This window comes from Staurois parvus, unplaced genomic scaffold (genome assembly GCF_062004578.1).
Source record: "Staurois parvus isolate SC_StPar_1 unplaced genomic scaffold, SC_StPar_1.0 ptg000122l, whole genome shotgun sequence".
Taxonomy (NCBI): Eukaryota; Metazoa; Chordata; class Amphibia; order Anura; family Ranidae; genus Staurois; species Staurois parvus.
Window position 1 is genome coordinate 13,869,555 of NW_028317918.1, and position 26,309 is coordinate 13,895,863.

At 42.4% G+C, this 26,309-nt stretch overlaps 1 pseudogene; it reads right to left on the reverse strand.

Annotated features, from left to right (window-relative positions):
• Window positions 1-1,908: 1,908 nt before the first annotated feature.
• Window positions 1,909-26,309, reverse strand: part of LOC149467146 (uncharacterized) — a 50,927-nt pseudogene continuing 26,526 nt past the window's right edge.

The following is a 26,309-nucleotide window of genomic DNA, read 5'->3' on the forward strand; positions in this document are numbered from 1 at the left end:
AACAAATATATATTCATCTAATGGATACAAAAATTAGAGCTTACAAACACAGTGGAGTATCAACCCACAATGTAGGGACAGTCACTTACTAAGACGTCCTCCGGTCCCGGATGTGGAAGCAGTGGAGTGACGTCAGCACGTAGCCTCTCCCAATGTGTTTCATGTGCATACATATCTTCAGGGGACACTAGAATGCTGATCCATCCTTTCCTTTCCATTAAATAGCCTGCTAACAAGCTTAATACTGAATGTATTAGTGCTATTTTCTAACGTCCATAAGGGATACAAACAGAGGCAGACATATTTCATTAGCACAAACACCTCATAAAGGTATTCCTTAGTATCTATAGAGCTCTCATGGTGCCCTGGATTGATGGAGATTACTGCTGTTTATTAAAGCAGAAATATAGGCAAAACTTTTTCTTTTTTTAACATCTTGGATAGAGCAAAGAAGGGTTATAACATCTTTCTTTTTTGCCATCTGTGTCTCATTGTGGAGGTTTCCTTTCAATTCTTGTCCCATAGCCAAAAAGGAAGTGAGAGGAAATCCCTGCAATTTAAGGAAACTCATTGGGGACCCCCCAGGTCACCAGAATTATTGTCCCTATTGGATGATTTCCCCTTAATTACTCTTCCGGGGACAACCCAAAATTTGGGATTTTCTTTTACTTTCAACAATAATGATAAACAGGACAAATAGAGCAAGTGAATATCCCTAACGGAGGGCACAAGCAGCAATAAAAACTGACAAGCATTCCTCTCCACTATATCCAAAACTAAAAAAAAACATAAAATTGTGCTATACTTCCTGTAATTTTCCTTTCCTGGTGCCTATCCATGGCAGCATAGAGTGGATGTAAAAAGTCTACTCACCCCTGAAGGAAGAGGCATATACAGTGGAAAAGTCTACACACTCCTGTTAAAATGTCAGGTTTCTGTGATGTAAAAAAATGAGACAAAGATAAATAATTTCAGAACTTTTTCCACCTTTAATGTGACCTATAAACTGTATAATAATAATGTGGTTGCATAAGTGCACACCTTTAAATTAATAGTTTGTTGAAGCACCTTTTTATTTTATTACAGCACTCAGTCTTATTGGGTATGAATCTATCAGCAAAAGGCTGGTTGGATATAGCCTCTATGACTACAGACTGCTCACAGGTGGAAAAAGCTTTCCTGATAGGTGGACATATCTTTTTAATGGCTTTGAAGAATTGGGCCACAAACGAATCTTCCCACCTCTTGTTTGTCGCAGCAGAGATCGCTGCCACCTGTACTTTTAGGGTGCTTTTAGGTTAAGGCCTGCCTGGAGGAAGTCTAGAAGCGGAGAAGCAGAGGGCAGATCTGGATTGAAGTTCCTGCTAGTTGCAAAGGCTTTAAACTTGTTCCAAACCTTGTCATACATAATGTTTGTTGAGGGTTTTCTGGCATTGAGTAGAGTCAAAATAACTTTCGAAGAACATCCTAGGGACAGGAACCTCTGCCTTTCAACAACCATATGTGAAGATTCAACTTGTGAGGATGTGGATGTGTGTGCTGTCCCTGAGACAGAAGAAAGGGTATGAGTGGAATTTTTAATGGTGGGCGAATACTGAGGAACATTGCTACAGGAAACCATGGACATTTCAGCCAGTATGGCAAAACTATGATCACTATTGTGACTTCTGTCAGAAGTCTTGAGGGGAATTTTGAGATAAGAGGTCGGGGAGGAAATGCACAGGCCAGGTTGCATGCCCACGAACTCAAGAGGGCATCAATTGTTTCTGCCTGGGGGTGAGGTAGAAGTGAAATGAACCTCAAAACCTTGAAATTGTTTGCTGTAGCAAACAGGTCCAGATCAGGAAGGCCCCACAGGCTCACAAACCAATTAAATATCTTGGGATTCAGAGACCATTCGTTAGCGTCCTAGAATTTTGGGGACAAAAGATCTGCCTTTGTATTCAAGTTGCCTGGCAGATAGACTGCTCTTAGATCCATTAGATTTCTTTCTGCCCAAAGCATGATGGGTTCCACTTCTCTTAATAAAGACCTGCTGTGGGTCCCACCTTGATACTGGATGTATGATATCGCCACTCTGTTGTCTATTCAGAGGACTGGCTTGTGTTTGATTTGAAATTCTAGAGCTGTCAGTGCGAGATAGGTTGCTCGAATCTCCATATTATTTGAGATGATTCCTGCTGCGTGAAATGCCCATCTTCCTTGAACTGACAACATGTTGTAGTGTGCCACCCAACCAATCGCACTGGTGTCTGTGGTAACTATGGTCCAGCAAACATGCCTCAATGGATCTTATAAGTATTTCTTTCTTTGTCCACCACCATAGTCCCCTGTGCATCAGATTTGTCAGACGTATGGTCTGGGACAGATAAAACTTGTTCCAATGACTTAGAAATTCCAGCTGACAGTGCCTCAGGTGCCAGTGGGCCCATTGAACCATTGGGATACATGCTGACATAAACCCTATCAGACTCAGGAAGTTTGAGGCCATCAAGTAGGATTGTGTCCTTACTATCTTCATTCTCTGGAGAATGGCTATCATCTTCTGAGGCTAGAGGGACACTGTCCCTTCGAGGTGTGGAACAGAGCACCTAGATAAATAATTTGCTGTGTTGGGGTAAGTTGACTTTTTGTTTGATGTATCATCCAACTGAACTCTGACTGTGTGGATATCATAATTGCCATGTGTTCTGCTAGTAGGATTAGATTCTTTGCTAGTACAGGACATCTTCCAGGTAGTGATATACCCTGAGCATTACTTCCCGCAGTGAGGCTAAGACTGCGATCAGAACCGTTCTGAAGACTCTGGGTGAAGTACAAAGACCAAAGGGCAGAGTCTGGAACTGTAGATGAATTTGACTGACTGCAAATCTCAGATATTTCTGAAACGGTAGGAGTACAGGTATGTGTAAGTAGGCATCTTGAAGGTCCACTGACAGTATCCAGTCCCCAGGTTCAACAGGATGGATAATAGTTAGCAGCGACTCCATCTTGAAGCTTTCAAAGAATATGTAATGGTTTAGCTTTTTGAGGTCTATTACTGGTCTTCAACCACCATTCCTTTTGGACACTATAAATAGGTCGGAGTAGAAACCGGAAAACGTCTCAGACGGAGGAACCGGTATTACCACTTGCTGCACCTGTAAGGATTCCTAAAACTGGAGAAGTACCGCCTCCTTCTGAGGAGACTCTGGTATCCTTGTGGGGGTAAAGAAGAAGTATATAAATCATGGGGGAACCCCCAAGCTGTTTATTTGTTTTTTTTAACTATCATGGCTCCTTTGCTTACATGGCAGTGAATTATCAGCCATGTAAATGAATGGAACTGGTGACTTTTCTTCTTGTCAAGGACTCAGCAGTGCCTGCACAGTGGGAAGCAGTCATGTATAGCAGTGGTATTATTACTGCTATTACCGATGAACTTTGGCTTCCACCAAATGTTCAGGAATTTGTCTGAACAGCTAAGATTCTGTCCAAAACTGTGTTCAAACCTTAAGCTAATTTTTTTTCAGCACAAGAGATTCGGTGTTGCCTGGCTGTATGATGATTAACCGCCCTATAGCATATAGAACTACTGCTGCATATATATATATATATGTAATATACGTGATTTCGTATTTCCGGGTAGGGCGGCACATGCCATTGGCGGTTTCAGCTGTTGATCACTGGGTTCTGGTCAGAGATTCCCCGCTGGCACCTGGCGATCGCCGAGGAACACTGACAGAACCCCTGTCAGCAAGACCATGTTGCTTTGTATTGCTCTGCATAGCAGAGCATTACAAAGCAGCATGCTTACACAGTAAAACAGCACACAGCATACAATATGAAACACACACAACACACAGTTAACCCTTTGATCGCCCCAGATGTTAACCCCTTCGTGCTCAGTGTCATTAGTACAGTGTCAGTGCTTTTTATTAGCACTGATCACTGTATTAGTGTCACTGGGGATGTCAGTGACAGTTAATCAGTTCCCCCCCGTGTCAGAATGCCCACCACAGTCCCGCTATAAGTCCCTGATTGTCGCCATTACTAGTGTACAAAAAAAATCCAGTATATATACCGCCATTTGTAGACGCTATAGCGTTCTTGTAAACCAATTAATTTACACGTGTTGGGATTTTTCTTTAGCAAAGACATGTAGCAAAATACATTTTGGGCAAAATTTATGACAAAATTTGATTTTTTAATTTTTTTTTACTGGATGTTTTATAGCAAAAAGTAAAAAATATTGTTTATTTTTTTGTTTATAGCAAAAAAAATAAAAACGCAGAGGTGATCAAATACCACCAAAAGAAAGCTCCATTTGTAGGAAAAAAAAGGACAAAAATGTAATTTGGGTGCAGCATTTCATGAATGCTCAATTGTCAGTTAAAGTAATGCTGCTCCGTATTGCAAAAAATGGCCTGGTCAGGAAGGGGGGTAAATCTTCTGGAGGGCAAGTGAACACGTACAGCATGTGGAATGTTGGAAAAAATAATGCTTAGACACCTAAACAGTAAATATGCTTGTTTCTGTTACATACTGATTAATAATGAATGTCTTGGTAGTGGGGTGGCTTTGAGGGGGTTGTTGGAAAACCAGGAGGGTCTATAATATTTTTTATTAAGATATCTGTCAGCAATACATAGTTATGCCTCTAATGGCATTTGTGTTTCACTTTAATTCTCCAACACCTTTTTACATTTTTATTTTTTGAGCTGTAAATTGAAGAAAGAAAGATTATATGCAACAGCACATTTTTGTTCTGCTAAAAATAATAGCTCACATGACAGCTGTTTCCACTTTGAGCCTTTATGAGGCAAGTGCTGCTAATGTTAGAAGCCATGGCCTCTAGAACAGGTAATTAGCTCTACCAGTTCAATGTGAAAATGACAACTATGCTGGCTATTTCTGCAGGAAATATAAAGAGAAACATTCATCCATTCCTTACTAATCCATGATCTAAATTCATACTTGCTTATAAGATGGCTAAAGAAAACAGTGCTTTGTTTATATTCAGTATATTCAAATTAGGGTATCCACGTCGGTCATCGTATAAATTCCATAGAAATTCTGTGACCTCTATAACTCAGGAGTCAAGATTCAGTGCATAATCAGTGTAACTACTCATATAATTTTGATCCAAGGCACATTTAGTCAACTACTGTAAAATGGTAGCTGAGACTGCTGGTGGAGTCACATTAAGTATTTCTTGCCCAGAACTCTCTGAAAGTCTTATATTCACCTGTCTACGCAGATTCACTCTGTGCGGTGATCTAAAATGTTATCATTGCTGATTACATTTTAGAATGAAGATCTTTGAAAGTTGAAGATAAGAGTAATAAATGCTGACATAATTAACAGAGTTTTTATGCATTTTTGTACCTGAACATGGTCAACTCCCTGAACCCAGCAGAATTCCGTAAGGCCTGGTTCACACCTGTGCATGTTACAATCTTCTGCGGGAACAAAAGTCCCTGACCCTTACCAAAAATTCAGCTGCTGTAAATGCATAGATGTGAACACGTCCCATAGGAAACCATGTTAAATGGACTGTAGTGTGTTTCTGCAATACACAAAAAGCACAAAAAAATTAATAGGCGTGAACCAGACCTTTATGAATATGCTTGTCATGATGGGTTGAGAAAGCAGACTTAAAGTAGACCTTCACCTCTTGAATGCACCAGGCATCATTACTCGCCCCTCTCCATAAACCTGAATGGAAAGTTTTTTCACTTGTTTGATTACCTTTTTTTATTTATTTATTTTTGTCAACTTCTCCTCCCTGGCTACAATTCTTGCCTAGGTGAGAATTACCCCTCTGAAGCCTCCTGAGATGTCACATATCCCAGAATGCTTCACTTTTTATTCACAGTGGCCAAATGAAGTTGGGGCCGGCATGCATTATCATGACTACCTGAACCAAAAAGAGGAACCTGGCACTCAATGATATCAAGAACAGACATGGTAGAGTTGGACAAGGTGTTTGTCCCTGGTGCAGCACATCACAGCAGGACAATTCTGGATTCACTGGCCAGGATGCAAAGTGAGGACAACCCTGGATAACAGGTAAGGGGGGGGGGGATGGAAGTGGAGAATGAACATCAAAATCTTTTTTGGAAGATCAGATGTACCTAAGTACTTAAAGTGAACATAAACTATGTAAACTGTGCTCAAAAAAGTAAGTAAAAAGAAAATCCTAGTTGCCTGTGCGCTCCATGTAGCTCCCTATTACTGACTTACCATGCCTTGTTCTCTGCACGGCAGCTCTCTGCAGAGGTAGTCATGTTGAGGGGTTTGCTTTTAATGTCAGATTTGACCCCCGATGACTGGTGAGCTGATGAATGCTGGTGTAATAGTCAAGAAGCAGCAGAAGAGGTTCAGAAAGCAAAGATGGCAGAAGCAGGGAGATATTTGTTTGCAGGTCTTAACCACTTGCCTCCGGAAGATTTGCCCCCGTTAATGACCAGGCCATATTTTGCTATCCGGCACTGCGCTATTTCAACAGGTAATTGTACGGTCATACAATTCTGTAACCATACTTTTGGTGGTATTTGATGGCCAATTTTTTTTTATTTTTTGTAATATAAATGAAAAAAAGTCTGAAAATTTTGAAAAAAAAACAATATTTTTTACTTTTATTTATAAAAAATATATAGTAAAGTCAACGTTAGTCATAAATTTAGGCCAAAATGTAGTCTGCTATTTGTCTTTGGAAAAAAAAAATCCCATTACATGTATTTTAATTGGTTTGTGTGAAAGTTATAGCTTCTACAAACTGTGGTTTATATATTGAAATCTATGCAGCTTTTACTTTCTGACTGCCTATCACATTTCTTGAGGTGCCAGGGTAGCACAACCCCCCCACCCTCAAATTACCCTTTTTTGGAAAGTAGACACCCCAAGGAATTTGCTGAGAGGCATGTTGACTCCATGGAACATTTAATTTTTGCCACAAATTTTTGGAAAATAATTTTTTTTTTACACAAAGTTGTAACTTAAATTATATATTGCTCATGGATGCCATGGGTATATGAGGAACAACACCCCAAAACCCATTCTGCGACTTCTCCTGAGTATGGGGATACCACATCTGAGAGACTTTTTGGCAGCCTAGCCACATACACACCCACAAATCATTTCTCACTACTTATCACAGTTTCGGAGGCCCTAAAATGCCAGGAAAGTACAAACACCCCCCCTAAATTACCCCTTTTTGGAAAGTAGACACCCCAAGGAATTTGATAAGAGGCATGGTGAGTATTTTGAAGATATTATTGTAACAGGGTTTTGAAAAAGAATAAAAGAAAAGAAAAAATTAATTTCCGTTTTCTTTCTTCGTTTTCCAAAAATATGTGGTAACAAATGAGATCTGCAAAATACTTACTATGCCTCTTAGCAAATACCTTGGAGTGTCTACTTTACAAAAAGGGGTGGGGTGCTTCTGTTATCCTGGCATTTCAAGGCTAACATTTTAGAAGCTTCTGCCACACTTCACCCACTTTTCTAACCACTTGAAGACCAAGCCTTTTCTGATACTTTTTGTTTACTTGAAAAAACTTTTTTTTGCTAGAAAAATACTTTGAACCCCCCAAAATTATACTTTTTTTTTAAAGCAGATGCCCTAGAGAATAAAGCGGTGGGTGTTGAAATTTCTTATGTCACGCAGTATTTGCGCAGCGATTTTTCAAATGCAATTTTGTTTTTTTTTAACAATACATTTTTTAGAATTTTAATGCACAAAAACACAATATATTGTCCAATTGTTTGATAAAATATAAAAGATGACGTTATGTAAATGAATACCAAATTTGACATGCTTTAAAATTGTGCACGCCTGTACAACGGCGGCAAATTCCGTAAATTTGTAATATCCATAGGCAACACTTTAAAAGCCTTTACAGGTTACCACTTTAGATTTACACAGGAGGTCTAGTGCTAGAATGACTGTTTTCGATCTGACATTCACAGTGATATCTCACATCCATGGTGCAATCTCTGTTTACATACCAACATGGGACTGCCACTTGCGGTTGCCTTTACGCGCAAGCACAGGGATGGGGGTGAATTTTTTTTAAATTATTTATTTTGCTTTTTTAAATTATTTTTACACTGTCCCTTTTTTTTTTTTTTTTCGATCACTTTTATTGTTATCACAGGGAATGTAAATATCCCCTGCGATAGCGATAGACAGTGACAGGCATTCTTTTCTGAGAAATCTAGGGTCTATTAGACTCTAGATCTCTCCTCTGCCCTTAAAGCATCTGATCACTTCAAGATCGGTGTAATCAGATGCTTTCCCAATTTTAAAATGGTTTATATCCGGAGAAACGTAAATTATGAAATGCTCGTAGCTTTCGATCTCTTAGATCATATAGATGATTGGAGGCATTCCAGTCTCTGGTCAGCTCTATTTTCAACCAGCAGAACTGACGGTTGCATTTTTGGGTTCCCTCGGTGGGGAAAACCTTGGAATGTGGCAGGAGGGGTGGGGAAGTCCCTTCCTGCTGCTTTTAAAAGCAATCCAGTGGCTAATTAGTGGCTAGGATTGTTTTTACATTAAAGCTAACTACCAGCTGAAAAAATGATACCAGGATAATGCCTGTAACTCCAGGCATCATCCTGGTATAACCATTCGAAGTACAGAAATGTACCAGTATGTTGCTGGTCCATGTTGGGCATATATGTAACAGCAGAGAACATGGGCATATGATGAATCAGGTCTGTGGAATAATATGACTGCAATTCATTCTTTTTTATAATGTCCATGTTGAGGGTTAGGCCCAAACAAGTTTTACATTCAGAAACTGTGATAGGTTTTCATGCGAATTGTCTGGCAAGAGCTGAATTTGGGTGGGCAGCAATGAAATGTTGTGAGTATAAATTGCTTTGGCCCAGAATCAACTGATACAAATTTTTCATGATCATGCTAACACTGTGTTATTGGGGACATTATACAAACGAGGAACTAGTACAGTTCTGTTCGTGATCAATATATTGATCCGTACAAATACTATACTAGTAATGGCAGTGATCAGCGACAAAAGCGTGAGTGTGATAGTGTGCAGGCAATCTAGCGCTAGCTGACCCTGGTTGGGAGGGGCACTAACAGACCCTGACGCTATCTGACGTTGCTAGTGGCAGTAATACAGTTATCAGTGAAAAATTCTATATACTGACATAGCACTAATGGCACTGGCTGGGTGGCGGGTTGATCAAAGGGTTAATAGCTGAAATCAAAGGGCTAAATGTGCTAATCTAACATGTGCATTTAAAATGTAATGCTTTTACTCAGTGCTGTGTTCTCTCTTCTCTTCCTGGATGGCATAGGAGGCAGCAGGGGGCACACACACCCGTAAAAAGAAAGCGATGTAAGATTATGTCGCTTTGCCCAGAGCCACCAATTGCCCGCACATTGTTGGTGGGTAGGCAGGCGGCAAAATAATTTTCTTTGAACATTAAATTTTTTTTAAAATATATATATATATTGTGGCAGTGCGGTGTCCTGCCACAGTCAAAATAAAGCTGAAAACCCTGGATTCTCAACCAGGCAGGTTGAGGGGCTCCAGAGAGTTGATGTATTGCAGAGGAAACTGGCTTTTCAGTTTCCTCATATATTCATTAAGTCTGTTTTGGGATCTGGAGCCTGGAGATTTCAGAGAGATCTGGGAGGGCTCCACCCCGGCAGATAGGAGTCAGGAGGGCTCCACCCCGGCAAACGGAGTCAGGAGGGCTCCGCCCTGGCAGACGGGAGGTCTCTGCCTTGGAGTCAGGTGGAAGCCAGACTAGCTGTGTGCTAGTGACATATTTTTGGAAGAGTGTGCAGGAGGCAGACTTAAAACTGTGTACAAGCCAGGAGGCTGAATCTTTGTTGGTATTTCCTGATGGTGGATACCCCTGCGTGGGAAGCATTTGTGTTATTTGAACTTTCTTTAAATAAAAGTGGGCAAAAAAGCCCTTAAAGAAGCGAGTTGCTGTGTGCTTAAAACAAGAAAAGCTCTACCAGTTGAAGCGACTTCCCACAATATATATATATATATTTTTTACTTTTTTTTTAATACTTTCATCAGAGTTCTGCAATGTTACCATAGTAACATTGTGCTACCCTGGGAGGGTGATCAGGGTTTTTTTTTTTTTTACTCTATGCATTGCATGAGCAATAAAGATCATTGCTCTGCAAAGCAAAGCTTGCTTTGAACTGTCAGGAATGTGTTAAACTCATGACAGTTCAATATAATAGTGATCTGTGATTTGTTCCAGCAGGTCACATGGTACAGGGTGCTATGATTGGCTCTATGTGTCATGTGAGAGCTGTGGACCAATCACAGTTCACAATGAAAAGCATCAGATTGCTTCGTTAAAGCTTTGTTGTCATTGTGCTATGCAATGACGTGATCACCGGGTCCCGATTACAGGGATTCCCATTCTGTTGTGTCCGGTGGACGCAGCAGATGTAGGGAGGTAGAGTTGCTTGTATGTCCTGTGTTGACAAAAGACCAGCAATGTATGGGTACGTCGCTGGTCCTGTAGCTGCCGCCTCTCTACAGTACATTGGGGGTGGGCGACCCGAAAGTGGTTAAGCTATAGCTACCTCTGCAGAAAGGAAAATATTGAGCAGTGCAGTAGTAATATCACCAAATTTCAAAATGTGAGTCTAGAAGTCAGAGGCAGCATTGCCTTATATTTCACATTGCAGACATACTGTACATCTAGGAGGCCCAAGGTACAGGAGTGCCTAGGTGCAGAATGCGTACTGCTAATTTCTAGGAGAACTTCAAGATATAATGTACATTTTTCACAGTACTACTTAAGCACAGTTAACATTTCTAGACGATTCTTTTACAAATCTTCATGTTTTATGTTCTCATGTCCACTTTAATATTATAACTAAACTGGCACTGAAACATTCAGTAAGTAAGAATGATTACAGTCTTATGTTATTATTATTATAATGCAAGATTTATATAGCGCCAACAGTTTGCTCAGCGCTTTACAATATAACGGGAGACAATACAGCAACAATACAGTTCAATACAAGAGGGAAAGGATATTTTGTTCTAATGTTTAGTCAGGGCTTGGACTGAGCAAAGCTAAAAGGGAGGGCAAAAGGCAGTGCAGATGAGAAGGAGCGTGTATTTGGGTGGGAGTATATGCAGGAAGTAAAGGGGTGGTTACTCACCTGATTGGAGTACGCAACCTTGAGGGGTGGTCTTACCAGGATTAGGAGGTAGGATGGGTCTTATCGGAGGTCAGTCAGAGCTTGTGTCAGCACGCTGTTATGGTCTAGTCTTAAATGGTGGCATGTGCTTCTTGGTGCCTGGCCCGTTCGGTCGACAAACTTAACCGGGCTCGGATAAAGGTGAATAGGGAAGTGGCGCGGTTTTTTGTGCTGAATGGTGGCCTAGCAGTCCATCATCGTGAGTTGGAGAAGGAGTTCTGGCGATATTTGCGTGCAGATGGCGTGCATCTCAATGCTGTTGGCATTGACTTGTGGTCATTGGGCCTCCAGGATGGTATACAGCAAGCGTTACCGGTTTGGCAGGCTACACGAGTGTAAGGGTTCACACTCGTGTGCTGTGGCAGGGGTGGATGGGTCTTTGAAGGCGGTGCTGGAGTGACAATTTGGTGGATTATGGGTTGGGCCCATCGTAGGTATGGGTGATCCTTCCCAATTATAAGGTCATGTTGGTATTGTGGGAGTTCATTGGCTGTATCAGGGAATACGTAACTATAGTATTCTCCCCGAGGCGGTGTGGTAGCGGCTGGGGGCCTTTTCATTGGGTGTCAGCTACAGATGAGTTTTGGATGTGAGTAATGGTGCCTTCGAAGACCTGTGACCCGGTTGGGATTATTACTGTCAGTTATTATTTGAGTGTACTGTAAGAAGTGTTATGTTAGAGTTATGTTAAATAAATGGCTGCTATGGACGGTTTTACACCAAAAGAGAGTCGCGTGTTTATTTAGGTGGGGAAGGTAGAAGGGTGGTGGTGGTTTTATGGATTAGGGGTAAGTATTAGCCTTGATATTCTGCATGTCCAACAGTCAAGATTATCAGCATTTTGTCTTTGATAGCTAAATTGTTTAAAAATAAATGTGTTTTCCCTTATAAAATGCAATTAGCTTATTAAATGAGAAAGAAGCATACGTATCCAATTAAGTAGCAATCTTGTAAAATGAGTTATGTAACAGTTCAGAGACTTGACGTCCACTACTGGTACACTGCCCTAAATAACATGTAAAGTCTGTAAATGGATGCATCTTTTGCAGAATCAGAAAAGACAAGCAACTGACCCAATTTTTTTGCTCAGGTTGACAGAAGGACAACCACTTTCCATCTTTTATGGAAATCACTTAGGTGCAGAAAATAACACATAAGGAGGTAAGCACCTGCTATTAAAGGCATAGTCAACCTTTTCCACAATGTAGTACATTCACCTACATAACTAAAATAAAAAAATGTGCAGTATTGCATTGGTCTGCAGAGCATTGCAATTGTGGTCAGTGTGTCACAGGTGCAATGCACAAGCCCTTACAGACAACTACTCCAAACTCCATATTGACCATCTGTTATAGGGCCGGAGAAAGGAAACCATTGACTGCAAGTGTGCTGAAGGCATTGCACTTATACTCCATTGTGATGTTTGTGCCCCTCTACTGTAGTGGCAGATGGGGCTTGTAGTCTCTCCATTAACAGATTTATTTTTTACTGGTACTTATATAGCACTGGCAATTTATGCAGCTCTTTACATTTACTGTATATTATAAATTCACATTAGTCCCTGCCTTCAAGGAGCTTCCAATCTTAGGTCCCTAACTCACAATCATACATACACATACAAAGGCCAATTGAGACAGGAGCTAATTAACCTACCAGCATGTCTTTGGATTATTGTGAATGGATGACGTGGCTATGCAGGCAGAGCAGGGCCAGGACAAGGGGTGGGCAAAAGGGACAGCTTCCCTGGGCACAGTGGTGGAAGGGGGATGAGAATGGCCACAGAGCAGTAAACTCATTCTACACTACAGCATGCGTTAACAGTGATGGAAGGGGCGCAGTTCCACATCCTTGCCCTGGGCGCTAGATGTCCCAGTACTGAAGCAGAGCCATGCATAGCAGCACCAAATTCAAAAGGAAACAGGAAGTTCCAGGGAGAACCGTTCCATGATTCAGGTAAGTGGGGGGGGGGGGAAGACAGTATGAGGGTGGGGGATTAGGGAATGTAACCAAGTTTCCTGTTATACCCTATATACTTATGAGTGTACATTGAAACATGGTCCCAAAGGTAAACTAAGCCTTTAACTAATTTGATTGATTTATATTATTTATACACTGCTCAAAAAAATGAAAGGAACACTTGGATCCATGGAGGGATGCATAGGCCTCTACAGGCTAGACAACGGCACCCTGACTGCTATTAGGTATCGGGATGGAATCCTTGAACCCATTGTCAGAACCTATGCTGGTGCAGTGGGTCCTGAGTTCCTTCTGGTGCACGACAATGCCCATCCTCATGTGGTGAGAGTATGCAGGCAGTTCCTGGAGAATGAAGGAATTGATACCATTGAACTGTCCTCACCCTCGCCAAACCTAAATCCTATAGAACACCTCTGGGATATCATGTTTTGGTCCATCCGATGCTGCCAGGTTGCACCTCAGACTGTCCAGGAGCTCAGTGTTGCCCTGGTCCAGATCTGGAAAGAAATACCCCAGGAAACCATCTGTCGTCTCATTAGGAGCATGCCCTGACATTGTCAGGCATGCATACAAGCCAATCACACTACTGAGTTCCATTTTGAGTTGCTGCAATGAAATTTCAGCAAAATGGACTAGCCTGCTGCATCATTTTTTCACTTTAATTTTCGGGGTATCTTTGAAGTCAGTCCGATGGAGGTTGATCATTTTCATTTCCATCAAATGTTGGGACATTCCTTACACATTTCCCAGTCCATATCAGTAGAGATATCCAGCATGATATTTTTCCCCATTGAGATCTGATATGTTTTCAAAGTGTTCCTTTAATTTTTTTGAGCAGTGTATTAATACCATATGATTTATATTATTACAAAGAATAGCCATAGCCAGATTTATCTTTAAGAATGTTACATGGTAAATGATTGCAACACCCTGCTCTACAGCATTCTCATTTATTATTTGATTAACAGGTGAATCACACACAGACTGAAAGGGACACCTTGTTTAATGTTTAACTTTTTAAAGTTTAATTTCCTTTGTGCAAATCTAAGGCCTGTGTATCTGTAGTCTTTGGGGATGATTTACTGGAGAGTGCAAAATCTGGTGCAGCTGTGCATAGTAGCCAATCGGGTTCTAACGTCAGCTTATTCAATTAAGCATTGACAATAAAACCTGGAAGCTGATTGGTTTTTATGCAGAGCTGCACCAGGTTTTGCATTCTTCAGTTTCAGTAAATCAACCCCACTGTTTTTGTAGTGATTATCCTAGGGCAGAATTTAGAAAAGGGAAAAGCTGTTGCTAATGGACAGTCCAACACTACTGACCTGTCATTGGTGTCAGTATTTTGGTGAGAAAATCACAAGAATTAGGTGATTATAAATGACAAAAGCCAATTTTGAATAGCAAGAATAGGCCCAAATTTAGTAGCGATAAAGAATACAGGCTGGAATATTACTACTAGAATTAGGATACTGCAGTGGATACAGCAATGTAAAACTAACCAGCAGTAGGACAGTTTTATTCACAGAGGATAGGCCTAATTGATATTTGCATTACTTTTATTTTATCTGTGGAGATGGGATGGGGGTGCTGCATGTGAGATTGTTTATGTGCACGATGTTCTTGCATTTTTTTTTCTTTCAAATGATGCATTGCTGTGATCAGGGGCGGACAGACCATTGGGAAACTCGGGTACTGCCCGAGGGCCCGGGGTCAGTAGGGAGCCCCATGAGATGCCCCTGATACCTTTTTCATAGGCTTTTTTGAGTGTGGGCAATGACACAGGGGCCCCATGATCCCCTATTGCCCAGGGGCCCCATGAGTTGTCAGTCCACCCCTGGCTGTGATGCAAACAAAGGCAGTTTTACTGCCTCCCGCCCACCATATAAGGTAATGACGGGAGGGCGGCGGTCCTCCCACTCTAACTACACATGTTCCCCTGTGGTGCGCTTTGTCCCTGGGACACAGCGGATCACCGATCACTGTAAAGAGCCGATGACGTCGGTGCTGTCATGTGATCAGCTCTGTCCAATAACAGCTGATCAAATGTAAATAGGAAATGACAGTCCTCTCCTCCCGCTGACAGCTTGGGAGGAGAGCCAGTAATCAGCTTTACTCAGAGCGGGCATGTACACTGATCATCAGGGCACTGATGATCAGTGCCCTGTTGATCAGTGTAGCCCCATCAGTGTCATCTGTCAGTGCCCATCAATGCCACCTATAAGTGCCAATCAATGCCACATACCAGTGTCCATCAGTGCACATCAATGCCACATATCAGTGCCTACCAGTTCAAATCAATGCCACATATCAGTACCTATTAGAGCTGCCTTTACGTACCCCCTATCAGTGCCAGTCAGTGCTGCCTATGAGCGCCAGTCAGTGTCACCAATCAGTGATTACTAGGGGGAGTACAACTGGGGGAATCAATGATAGAGAAGGATCTGGGAGTTCTGGTAGATCACAAGCTTAATAATGGCATGCAATGCCAAGTTGCGGTTTCTAAAGCGAGCAAAATCCTCTCTTGTATTAAAAGAGGTATAGACTCCAGAGAGAGAGATATCATATTACCCCGGTACAAATCATTAGTAACACCTCATCTGGAATATGCAGTTCAGTTTTGGGCACCAATTCACAAAAAGAACATTGGGGAACTGGAGAAAGTACAGAGAAGGGTAACCAAACTGATACGAGGCATGGAGGAGATCAGCTATGAGGAAAGATTAGAGGAACTGAATGTATTCTCTCTTGAGAAGAGGAGATTAAGGGGGATATGATCAACATGTATACATACATCAGTGGTCCATATAGTGAACTCGGTGTAGAGCTATTCACCCTGAGGTCATCACAGAGGACAAGGGGGCATTCTTTACGTCTGTAGGAAAAGAAATTTAATCTCCAAACACGGAAAGGTTTTTTCATAGTAAGAGCTGTGAAAATGTGGAATAGACTCCCTCCAGAGTTGGTTCTGGCCAGCTCAGTGGATTGCTTCAAAAAAGGCCTGGATTCTTTCCTAGATACACATAATATAACTGGATACTAACATTTATAGGTAAAGTTGATCCAGGGAATATCCGATTGCCTCTCGGGGGATCAGGAAGGATTTTTTTTCCCTGCAAGAGCAAATTGGATCATGTTTTGTTGGGGTTTTTTGCCTTCCTCTGGATCAACTGTAGGTATAGGATTATATATATTTTTTTTTTTATAGTTTAACTGGATGGATGTTTGTCTTTTTTCAGCCAGACTAACTATGTAACTATATAAGAAACTAAGAAAACAAAATTGTATTTCAAAATTTTCTGATTTGTTTTAGTTTGTTTAGCAAAAAATAAAAACCCCAGTGGTGATTAAATACCACCAAAAGAAAGCTTTATCTATCTCAAAAAAATTATAACAATTTTGTTTGTGTACAGTGTTGCATGACCGCGCAATTGTTATTCAAAGTGTGACAGTGCTGAAAGCTGAAAATTGGCCTTGGCAGGAAGGGGGTAAAAGTGCTCGGTAGGCAAGTTCTTAAAGAACAAATGGTCAGTTACAAGTCAATGATTTGTTTTAAAGAGATAGTTCAACTTCACAAAAGAACTGGATACAAATAAACTGCATGTTTCTGACTAAAGTTCAATAATGCTCTTGCTATATGTGTAGGATATTTACATACCTCATAAAGCCTGACTTGAATACAGCCAGGACGTTGCTAGAATGTTGCTAAGTGATGCCTAGTCATTACTGCTCACATCCACCATCACAGGAGTGATCTTTTTCTCTGATTCAGACCCCTCACATGCTCACATCTCTCCCCTGATGTAGTAGCTCTAAGCTCAGCAACTGAGAGCTCACTCCTGTGATAGAGGAGGTGAACAGTAATGACTAGGCCTCACTTAGCAACGTCCTGGGAGAGTCAGGCTTCATGAGGTACATAAATGGCCTACACTTATAACAAGGGCTTTAGTCAGAGCTGCCCAGTTTGTTTTTTATCTGCAGACACCCCTTTTCTGCATAGGCAGTTTTTTTTTTGGTAAAAGTGAACTAACCCTTTAAACAGCTCAAACTTTAAAAAAATGCTTTTTTTATGGGAAACCTTGCAGCAAAAAAAAAATGGTATAGGCATGGACAAAATAGAAGCTAAAAGTGAGCACTGAGGCTTCAAATCAACTACAAAATAAAATTAAAGGCAAAATAAGTCCCCAATAACAACAAAAAGGTAGCAAATGAGTTTATTATCCAAAGAGCTAGCAAACAGAAATAGCATACATATTCCTAAGTGAAACTAATTTCTCTTTATGCATTGCATCCTTTTTCCTTATGCTTTCTCTGCAACAGCTTTCAATTCATTAATACTATGGCTGCTCTGTGGGCCCCCTTATATAGTGAGGAGAATGGCTTATCCGAAAGCCCCCTTATTGGTCCTTCTAAGCCTGCTGGCCATAATTCAGTGCATTATGGTTTTACAAAAATTCTCTTGGGTGTACCTTCACACAGGGGCGGACTGACAACTCATGGGGCCCTCGAGCAATAGGGGATCATGGGGCCCCTGTGTCCTTGCCCAAACTCAAAAAAGCCTATGAAAAAGGTACCAGGGGCATCTCATGGGGCCCCCTACTGACTCCAGGCCCTCGGGCAGTGCCCGAGTTTCCAAATGGTCAGTCTGCCCCTGCCTTCACATAAATTCACTGGGGCAGGGAATCTAAAACCTGCAAGATTCTCCTTGAACCCATGGTAACTCCTCAAACCTATGGTAATAGTGAACCTGGCTCCCATCCCTATGCATAGGCTTTAACTGTTAGTAATACTGTATAACATCTAGCCTCAATTCACTATACTATGATGAATGTGTATTTGTCATTAAGTGTTCTTGCATGGCAAGACCACTTACTGTTATCTCACATATATATTCTTATTATTATAGCCAAATTTACCACCCTAACTCCTCCCATAGTTTTTACACTACATAGACAGCAATATACCGAAACATGCGGATTGTTCCCGATTGGTGTGCTATTACTTTGTGGAACGTTTCGCCAAATGGTTCACGAACTATCAGCGTTTTTTGGGTGAAATTGGTCCCATAGGAATGAATGGCGGAATGTTCAAAACTAGAGTGGGAGCTGACAAAAGCTAGAGTGTGAGCTGAAAAATCATGACCTTATTTCTAAACTGCCATCACTCCCTCATTTTCAAGCCCACCTACACAAATATTATATCAAAACATTCAGCTATCCCTGCTGCCACTAAAAATGTCCACGGCTAAGCCATAGTCCTGATAGTTTTCACAATATGACCGTTTGTTTGCAACTCACGCCACCCATTGACATTCATTGAAACTCCACTCTAGCCACCTCAAATTTGAAGGGCAATTTCTAAACTGCGACTGTGCCTTCATTTTTAATATTTCAGAGACTTACTATGCATTAAAATGTAGGTCTGGGTCTTGTGATTCTCACAATATAAAGCTCTTTGGTGTAGGATTTATACTTTTTAAACTACAACCGTTTGAAGATGGCAACTGCCAGTGAAGAGCAAGGTCGAACAGTTTGTTTTTAACCGCTCTTCTCTGCCCTTGCTGTAGAGTGAGTTGCCATAGGAACCAGGTGTGTGAGCAGGCAAGAACACTTCACACAATTTCCCCAGAAATTGTAGCTTTTCTAGTTACAGTTGGTATTTTTAGCTATGTGGCAGTTATTTTCAATTTGGGATTGCTGAAAATAATGGTTATTATGGCAAATAAGATTTGTTACATCTTAGTGAATTGAGCTTTGCATGTTTTCATTTATTTGCTTCTGCTCTCAAACTAAACTGGTCTATTATATACCCACTACACTCTGTGGAATTTAATTTGGTTTATTAACCACTTGCCCTCCAGAGGATTTACCCCCCTTCCTGACCAGGCCATTTCTTGCGATATGGCGCTTCGTTACTGTAACTGACAATTGCATGGTCATGCCATGCTGTACATAAATTAAATTCTACGTTTTTTATTTTTTGCGCTGTAAGCAAAACAAAAAAAGACTGACAATTTAAAAAAAACAGTATTTTTGATTTTTTGCTATAAAATATATCCAGTAAAAAAAAAATAAAAATCAATTTCTTCATATATTTAGGCCAAAATGTATTCTGCTACGTCTTTACTAAAAAAATCCCTATACATGTAAATTAATTGGTTTACTTGAAAGCGTCTACAAATGGCGGTATATATACTGAAATTTTATTTTTTTTATACTAGTAATGGCGGCGATCAGCGATTTATAGCAGAACTTCGGGACTGTGGTAGGCATTCTGACACTGGGAGGGAACTGACTAATCGCCACTGACATCCCAATGACACTATAACAGTGATCAGTGCTAATAAAAAGCAATGACATTGAAATAATGACACTGGGCAGGAAGGGGTTACCATCTGGGGCAATCAAAGAGTTAATTGTGTGCTGTTTTACATAATGTGCTGTGTGTGTTTTACTAGGGAAACATACTGCTGTGTATTTCTCTGCTGTGCAGAGAAATACACAGCAACATGTTATTGCTGGCAGGAGAGAGACCTGTGTTGTTTACAGACAGATCTCTCCCCTGTCAGTGATACTCGGTGATCGCCGGGTGCTGGAGGGCAATCTCCACCCGGGACCCGGAGATCGACATCTGTAGCTGCCAATGGGGGCGCGGGAAGGGTGGTGTGCGTGCGCGCACCCACTATCTGGAAATGCAACATCAAGTAAATAGTAGCTGCTATAGGGCGATTAGGAAGTGATTAAACCATTTGAGTGTACGTTTGTGTTATGACATATTAGTTGATATTAGTCATTAGGCATAGTGGATTTTGTAATATCCTACAAAGAATACCACTTATGATATTAAGTAAGATGCATATACCGTATTTTTCGCTCCATAAGACGCACCTGACCATAAAACGCGCCTAGGTTTTAGAGGAGAAAAACAAGAAAAAAAATATTCTGAACCAATGGACTGCAGACATAGTACAGGAAATGACCAGAGACTGCGGACACAGCACAGGAGATGACCAGAGACTGCGGACATAATACAGGAGATGACCAGAGGCTGCGGACACAGTACAGGGAATGACCAGAGACTGCGGACATAGTACAGGAGATGACCAGAGACTGCGGACACAGTACAGGAGATGACCAGATACTGCGGACACAGCACAAGAGATGATCAGAGGCTGCGGACACACAGTACAGGAGATGACCAGAGACTGCGGACACAGTACAGGGAATGAGCAGAGGCTGCGGACACAGCACAGGAGATGACCAGAGACTGCAGACACAGTACAGGAGATGACCAGAGACTGCGGACACAGTACAGGAGATGACCAGAGACTGAGGACATAGTACAGGAGATGACCAGAGACTGCGGACATAGTACAGGGGATGACCAGAGACTGCGGACATAGTACAGGAGATGACCAGAGACTGCGGACACAGCACAGGAGATGACCAAAGACTGAGGACATAGTACAGGAGATGACAAGAGACTGTGGACACAGTACAGGGGATGACCAGAGACTGTGGACACAATACAGAAGATGACCAGAGACTGCGGACATAGTACAGGGGATGACCAGAGACTGCGGACATAGTACAGGGGATAACCAGAGACTGCGGACACAGCACAGGAGATGACCAGAGACTGAGGACATAGTACAGGAGATGACCAGAGACTGTGTACACAGTACAGGAGATGACCAGAGACTGCGAACACAGCACAGGAGAGGAGAAGGGACTGAGGACATAGTACAGGGGATGACCAGAGACTGCGGACACAGTACAGGAGATGACCAGAGACTGCGGACACAGTACAGTAGATGACCAGAGACTGCGAACACAGTACAGGAGATGACCAGGGACTGAGGACATAGTACAGGGGATGACCAGAGACTGCGGACACAGTACAGGGGATGACCAGAGACTGCAGACATAGTACAGGAGATGACCAGAGACTGCGGACATAGTACAGGAGATGACCAGAGACTGCGGGCATAGTACAGATGACCAGAGACTGTGGACATAGTACAGGAGATGACCAGGGACTGAGGACATAGTACAGGGGATGACCAGAGACTGTGGACACAGTACAGGAGATGACAAGAGACTGCGGACACAGTACAGGAGATGACCAGATATTGCGAACACAGTACAGGAGATGACCAGGGACTGAGGACATAGTACAGGGGATGACCAGAGACTGCGGACACAGTACAGGGGATGACCAGAGACTGCGGACATAGTACAGGAGATGACCAGAGACTGCGGACATAGTACAGGAGATGACCAGAGACTGCGAACACAGCACAGGAGATGACCAGGGACTGAGGACATAGTACAGGGGATGACCAGAGACTGCGGACACAGTACAGGGGATGACCAGAGACTGCGGACATAGTACAGGAGATGACCAGAGACTGCGAACACAGCACAGGAGATGACCAGGGACTGAGGACATAGTACACGGGATGACCAGAGACTGTGGACACAGTACAGGAGATGACCAGAGACTGCGAACACAGTACAGGAGATGACCAGGGACTGAGGACATAGTACAGGGGATGACCAGAGACTGCGGACACAGTACAGGGGATGACCAGAGACTGCGGACATAGTACAGGGGATGACCAGAGACTGCGGACATAGTACAGGAGATGACCAGAGACTGCGGACATAGTACAGATGACCAGAGACTGCGGACATAGTACAGGAGATGACCAGGGACTGAGGACATAGTACAGGGGATGACCAGAGACTGTGGACACAGTACAGGAGATGACAAGAGACTGCGGACACAGTACAGGAGATGACAAGAGACTGCGGACACAGTACAGGAGATGACCAGAGATTGCGAACACAGTACAGGAGATGACCAAGGACTGAGGACATAGTACAGGGGATGACCAGAGACTGCGGACACAGTACAGGGGATGACCAGAGACTGCGGACATAGTACAGGAGATGACCAGAGACTGCGGACATAGTACAGGAGATGACCAGAGACTGCGAACACAGCACAGGAGATGACCAGGGACTGAGGACATAGTACAGGGGATGACCAGAGACTGTGGACACAGTACAGGAGATGACCAGAGACTGCGGACACAGTACAGGAGATGACCAGAGACTGAGGACATAGTACAGGGGATGACCAGAGACTGCGGACACAGTACAGTGGATGACCAGAGACTGCGGACATAGTACAGCCGGGTACATAGTACAGCTGTGACAGCCGGGTGCCCACTGCACATGTGTGAGAAGCCCTGCGCTTTGTGAATGGCCCGGATTCTTCTGGGACACATGACAGGTCCCAGAAAACGCTGGGCCATTTACAAAGCGCAGCGCTTCTTGCGCATGTGCAGTGGGCACCCGGCTGTCACAGTCGGGTGCCCACACTAAAGATGCCGGTCGGGAAGACTGTACAGTGCTGGACCGAGAAACAGGTAAGGTCTTGCTGCAGAGAAGAGCTGAGTGGCTGGCCCCGGTTTTCTGACACGGTGTCGGCAGCGGAAATACCAGACCAGCTGCTCCATATTCACTCCATAAGACGCACTGACATTCCCCCCCCCCTTTTTTGGGGAAAAAAAGTGCGTCTTATGGAGCGAAAAATACGGTAATCCAAAATATCCAACAGAATATTAGTTTGGACAGCAACTGTTCATGAGTTAATATGGGAGTTTGATGCTTTATATGCTATGATGCTATACTAAATGATCTTCTCATGACATTGTCATCGAATTTGTCACAAGGAGGTTTATTTACTAAAGCTGGAGAGTGCAAAGTCAGGCTCAATTCTGCATAGAAACCAATCGGCTTCCTGATTTTATTGCCAAAATTTAATTAAACAAGCTGAGGTTAGAAGCTAATTGGTTTCTACGCAGAAGTGAGCCTGATTTTGCACTCTCCAGCTTTAGCAAATAAACTTCAATTTGTCAATTCAGTTGCACAGTGTTGTTCACTGGACAATTTATTTTCCTTATTTATAAATACAGTACTTAGTTTGACGATAGCTCTTGTATGATTAGAGCAGCATTGCCTACACAAATACAGGTTTCAAAACACATAAGTTCAATTTGTCACCTGCTAGATATAATTTTATGCTTTCTCATATGTTACTATCTAAAGAATAAAAAGCGATTCTATTAAAATGACTACTTGATTTGAATAATAACTGTTCTGCACACTTCATTTGTGTTAAATTGTCATATATTTGTTCAATTTCGCTAGCACGGACTAGGCAATTTACATTTTCAGAATACATTTATAGAACTTGCTTGCACAGCTTGCTGAATGTCACAAAACGAGCCACATTTTAAATTGAGAAATTTCACATCTTGATATTACATTAAATCAACTGTAAGTTGCAATAATGACCCTGATTCACAAATGAACATATATATTGTTTATTAACATCACCATAATCCTACATTTTCTGGAGCTTAGGCTCCAAGTTCTGCTGGTTTAAGCAACCTTTCATTACACCAAACACCATTCATTCAAGCTGGCTTGCTTGAATGAAATAATATTTCCGCGTATTTTAAAAACTATCCATCTATCTATCTTTTTTCTGCAATAAAAATCCTTTCTGCAGGTAATTCATTCTTCAAGTGAAGTTTCAAGTAAGGCTAGGTTCACATCTGCGCATTCCTGCGGGCCATGTTTTGCATGGACACAAGAGCCCTTTCATTTGAATGGACTCCCGTGCCCCAGAACACACAGGGAAGAAGTTCCTGCACTTCTTCGGACATCTCGTACAGGAACCTCGGTTCCCAGTACAGTTGCGATTTCCAGTCCGGGCGGCGTGCCATTAGAATTAATGGTACCCGCCCACGGGTCCGCATTCCACTGTGCCGGTGGTGCGGTTGCATGAATTTTTTTGCGGATCCGCAGCTGTGAACCAGTGGTTAGGGAAGTACTTTAACCTGTTTGTGCCGGCGCCACCCGGCCCTTTAAGAGTTTCAGAAGCCGGGAGGCGGGGCAGGGTTTTAGGGACATGTGACTGCCATGATTCGCCGTCATGGTGGTTACATGATCGGAAAAGGTCCCGATCGAAAGGGGAGAGTCATGGACATATGTGCTGGGAGCTCGCAGGGCGTGCTCTCTTAGTACCAGGGGCGGACTTACCATTTGGAAACTCGGGCACTGCCCGAGGGCCCGGGGTCAGTAGGGAGCCCCATGAGATGCCCCTGGTATCTTTTTCATAGGCTTTTTTGAGTTTGGACAAGGACACAGGGACCCCATGTTCCCCTATTGCCCCATGAGTTGTCAGTCCGCCCCTGCTCAGTACATATGTATTTTCTAATTGCACGCAAATATGCGGCCGCTCGGCGTCAAGGCCCAGATGCCGAGAAGCCTCATATTTGCGTGCACTCGGCATCAATGGGGTTAACCTCTTCATGCCTACTGTTGAAGGGGAGGCTGCTGGCGGGTCTATTTATGCTGACTGCTGGGAGATCTGTTGTTGCTGCTGGGAATACTAATGTTGCTGGGGTGGATCTTTTGTTTCTGGTGATGGTATTTTTTTCTCGGTGGTTCATTGTTGCTATGTGAGGGGTCTATTGTTGTGTGGGGGATCTATTGTTGCTGGGGTGGGGTATATTGTTGCTGGAGGGAATCTATTGTTGCTGGAGTTGGGTCTAGTTTTACTGGGGGGAACTATTGTTGCTGGGGTGAGTCCTTTGTTGCTGGGGTAGTCTAATGTTGTGTGGGGGATCTATTGTTGCAGGCAGCTCCCTATACCTTTGCCAGTTCATCTTCATCTCACAACATTGTCTGAGGATAGACCAGTATTTATCCCAAGCAGATTTATATTTACTTATTGTTGACTAAGCCTAGGTTCACAGTAATGCGGTGTGGGATACTTTCTAACATTACCCTTGAACTTTCCTCCTGCTAGTTTGAGGTCATGTCCTGGTTTTCTTCATATTGAACATACCATCCTACTGAACCATTTTCCTTTTAATGTATTTAAAGGTTTCAGTCTTTTCCCCCTTTTCCCTACATAATAAATCCTGCAATCTATCCTGAAGCATTTTATTCCTTGGACTATGCATTATTTTTCTTGCTCATATCTGGACTCAATAGGGGAGATTTACTAAAACTGGGGAGTGCAAACTCAGGTGCAGATCTGCAAACAAACCAATCAGCTTCAAGGTTTTTTTGTCAAAGTTTAATTGAACAAGCTGAAGTTATTTATTTTATTTTATTTCAGGGACTTATATAGCGTTGTCAATTTACGCAGCACTTTACATATATATTATACATTCACATCAGTCCCTGACCCTTAAGGGGTGTACAATCTAAGGTCCGCAACTCACATTCATACATACACATACTAGGGCCAATTTAGACAGGATCCAATTCACCTACCAGCATGTCTTTGGAGTGTGGGAGGAAACTGGAGTACAGCTGCACCAGATTTTGCACTCTCCAGTTTTAGTAAATCAACCCCAGAGACTGCAGATACACAGGCCTTAGATTTGCACACAGGGAATTAAACTTCTTGTAAGTCTCCAGAACGGGACGTGATTTTCTAAATGGGACCTAACTAAAGTATAGTATAATATGAATCCCTTTCTTTGCATTTTCCGAAATATTGTTTTCTGTGAAATTTGAGGAATAACAAAGGCTGTGAAAGAGAAGTCAGAATGATCAGCAAAATAAGTAACTACTCCTAAAAAAAAAGGCAACTGAAATAGGATTCTTAGTGGAATTCATGATTGAAAAAAGTTCCTGTTACCGATGGATGATCTGTTACTGTCTTAGGTGTCCGTTTATGACACAGAGAATAGCTGCGATTCAGAGGATCGCAGCTATTCTCTGGTCATTCACAGTTTATGACACTCAGGAGATCAGCAGAGAACATGTTCAGCCCTTCACTGGAGATCTGTGTTCTCCCTCCAGATTCTCCAGCCCAGAGCTGGAGAATCGGAGAAACCGCAAACTAAGCAGCGATAATTTACCTCTGCTTAGTAAACTGATCTTTTACTGTAATCTCGTGAGATTACAGTAAAATCTGCCATTTTCCACCGTTTGTAGACCATTCTTCAGCGTTTGTAGACCGTTCTCCCTTTGTTCGGAGAACTGCTTCATAAAAGGCATTCACAGGAGAACTATGTTCTCCGAGAATGACGGAGAACTGA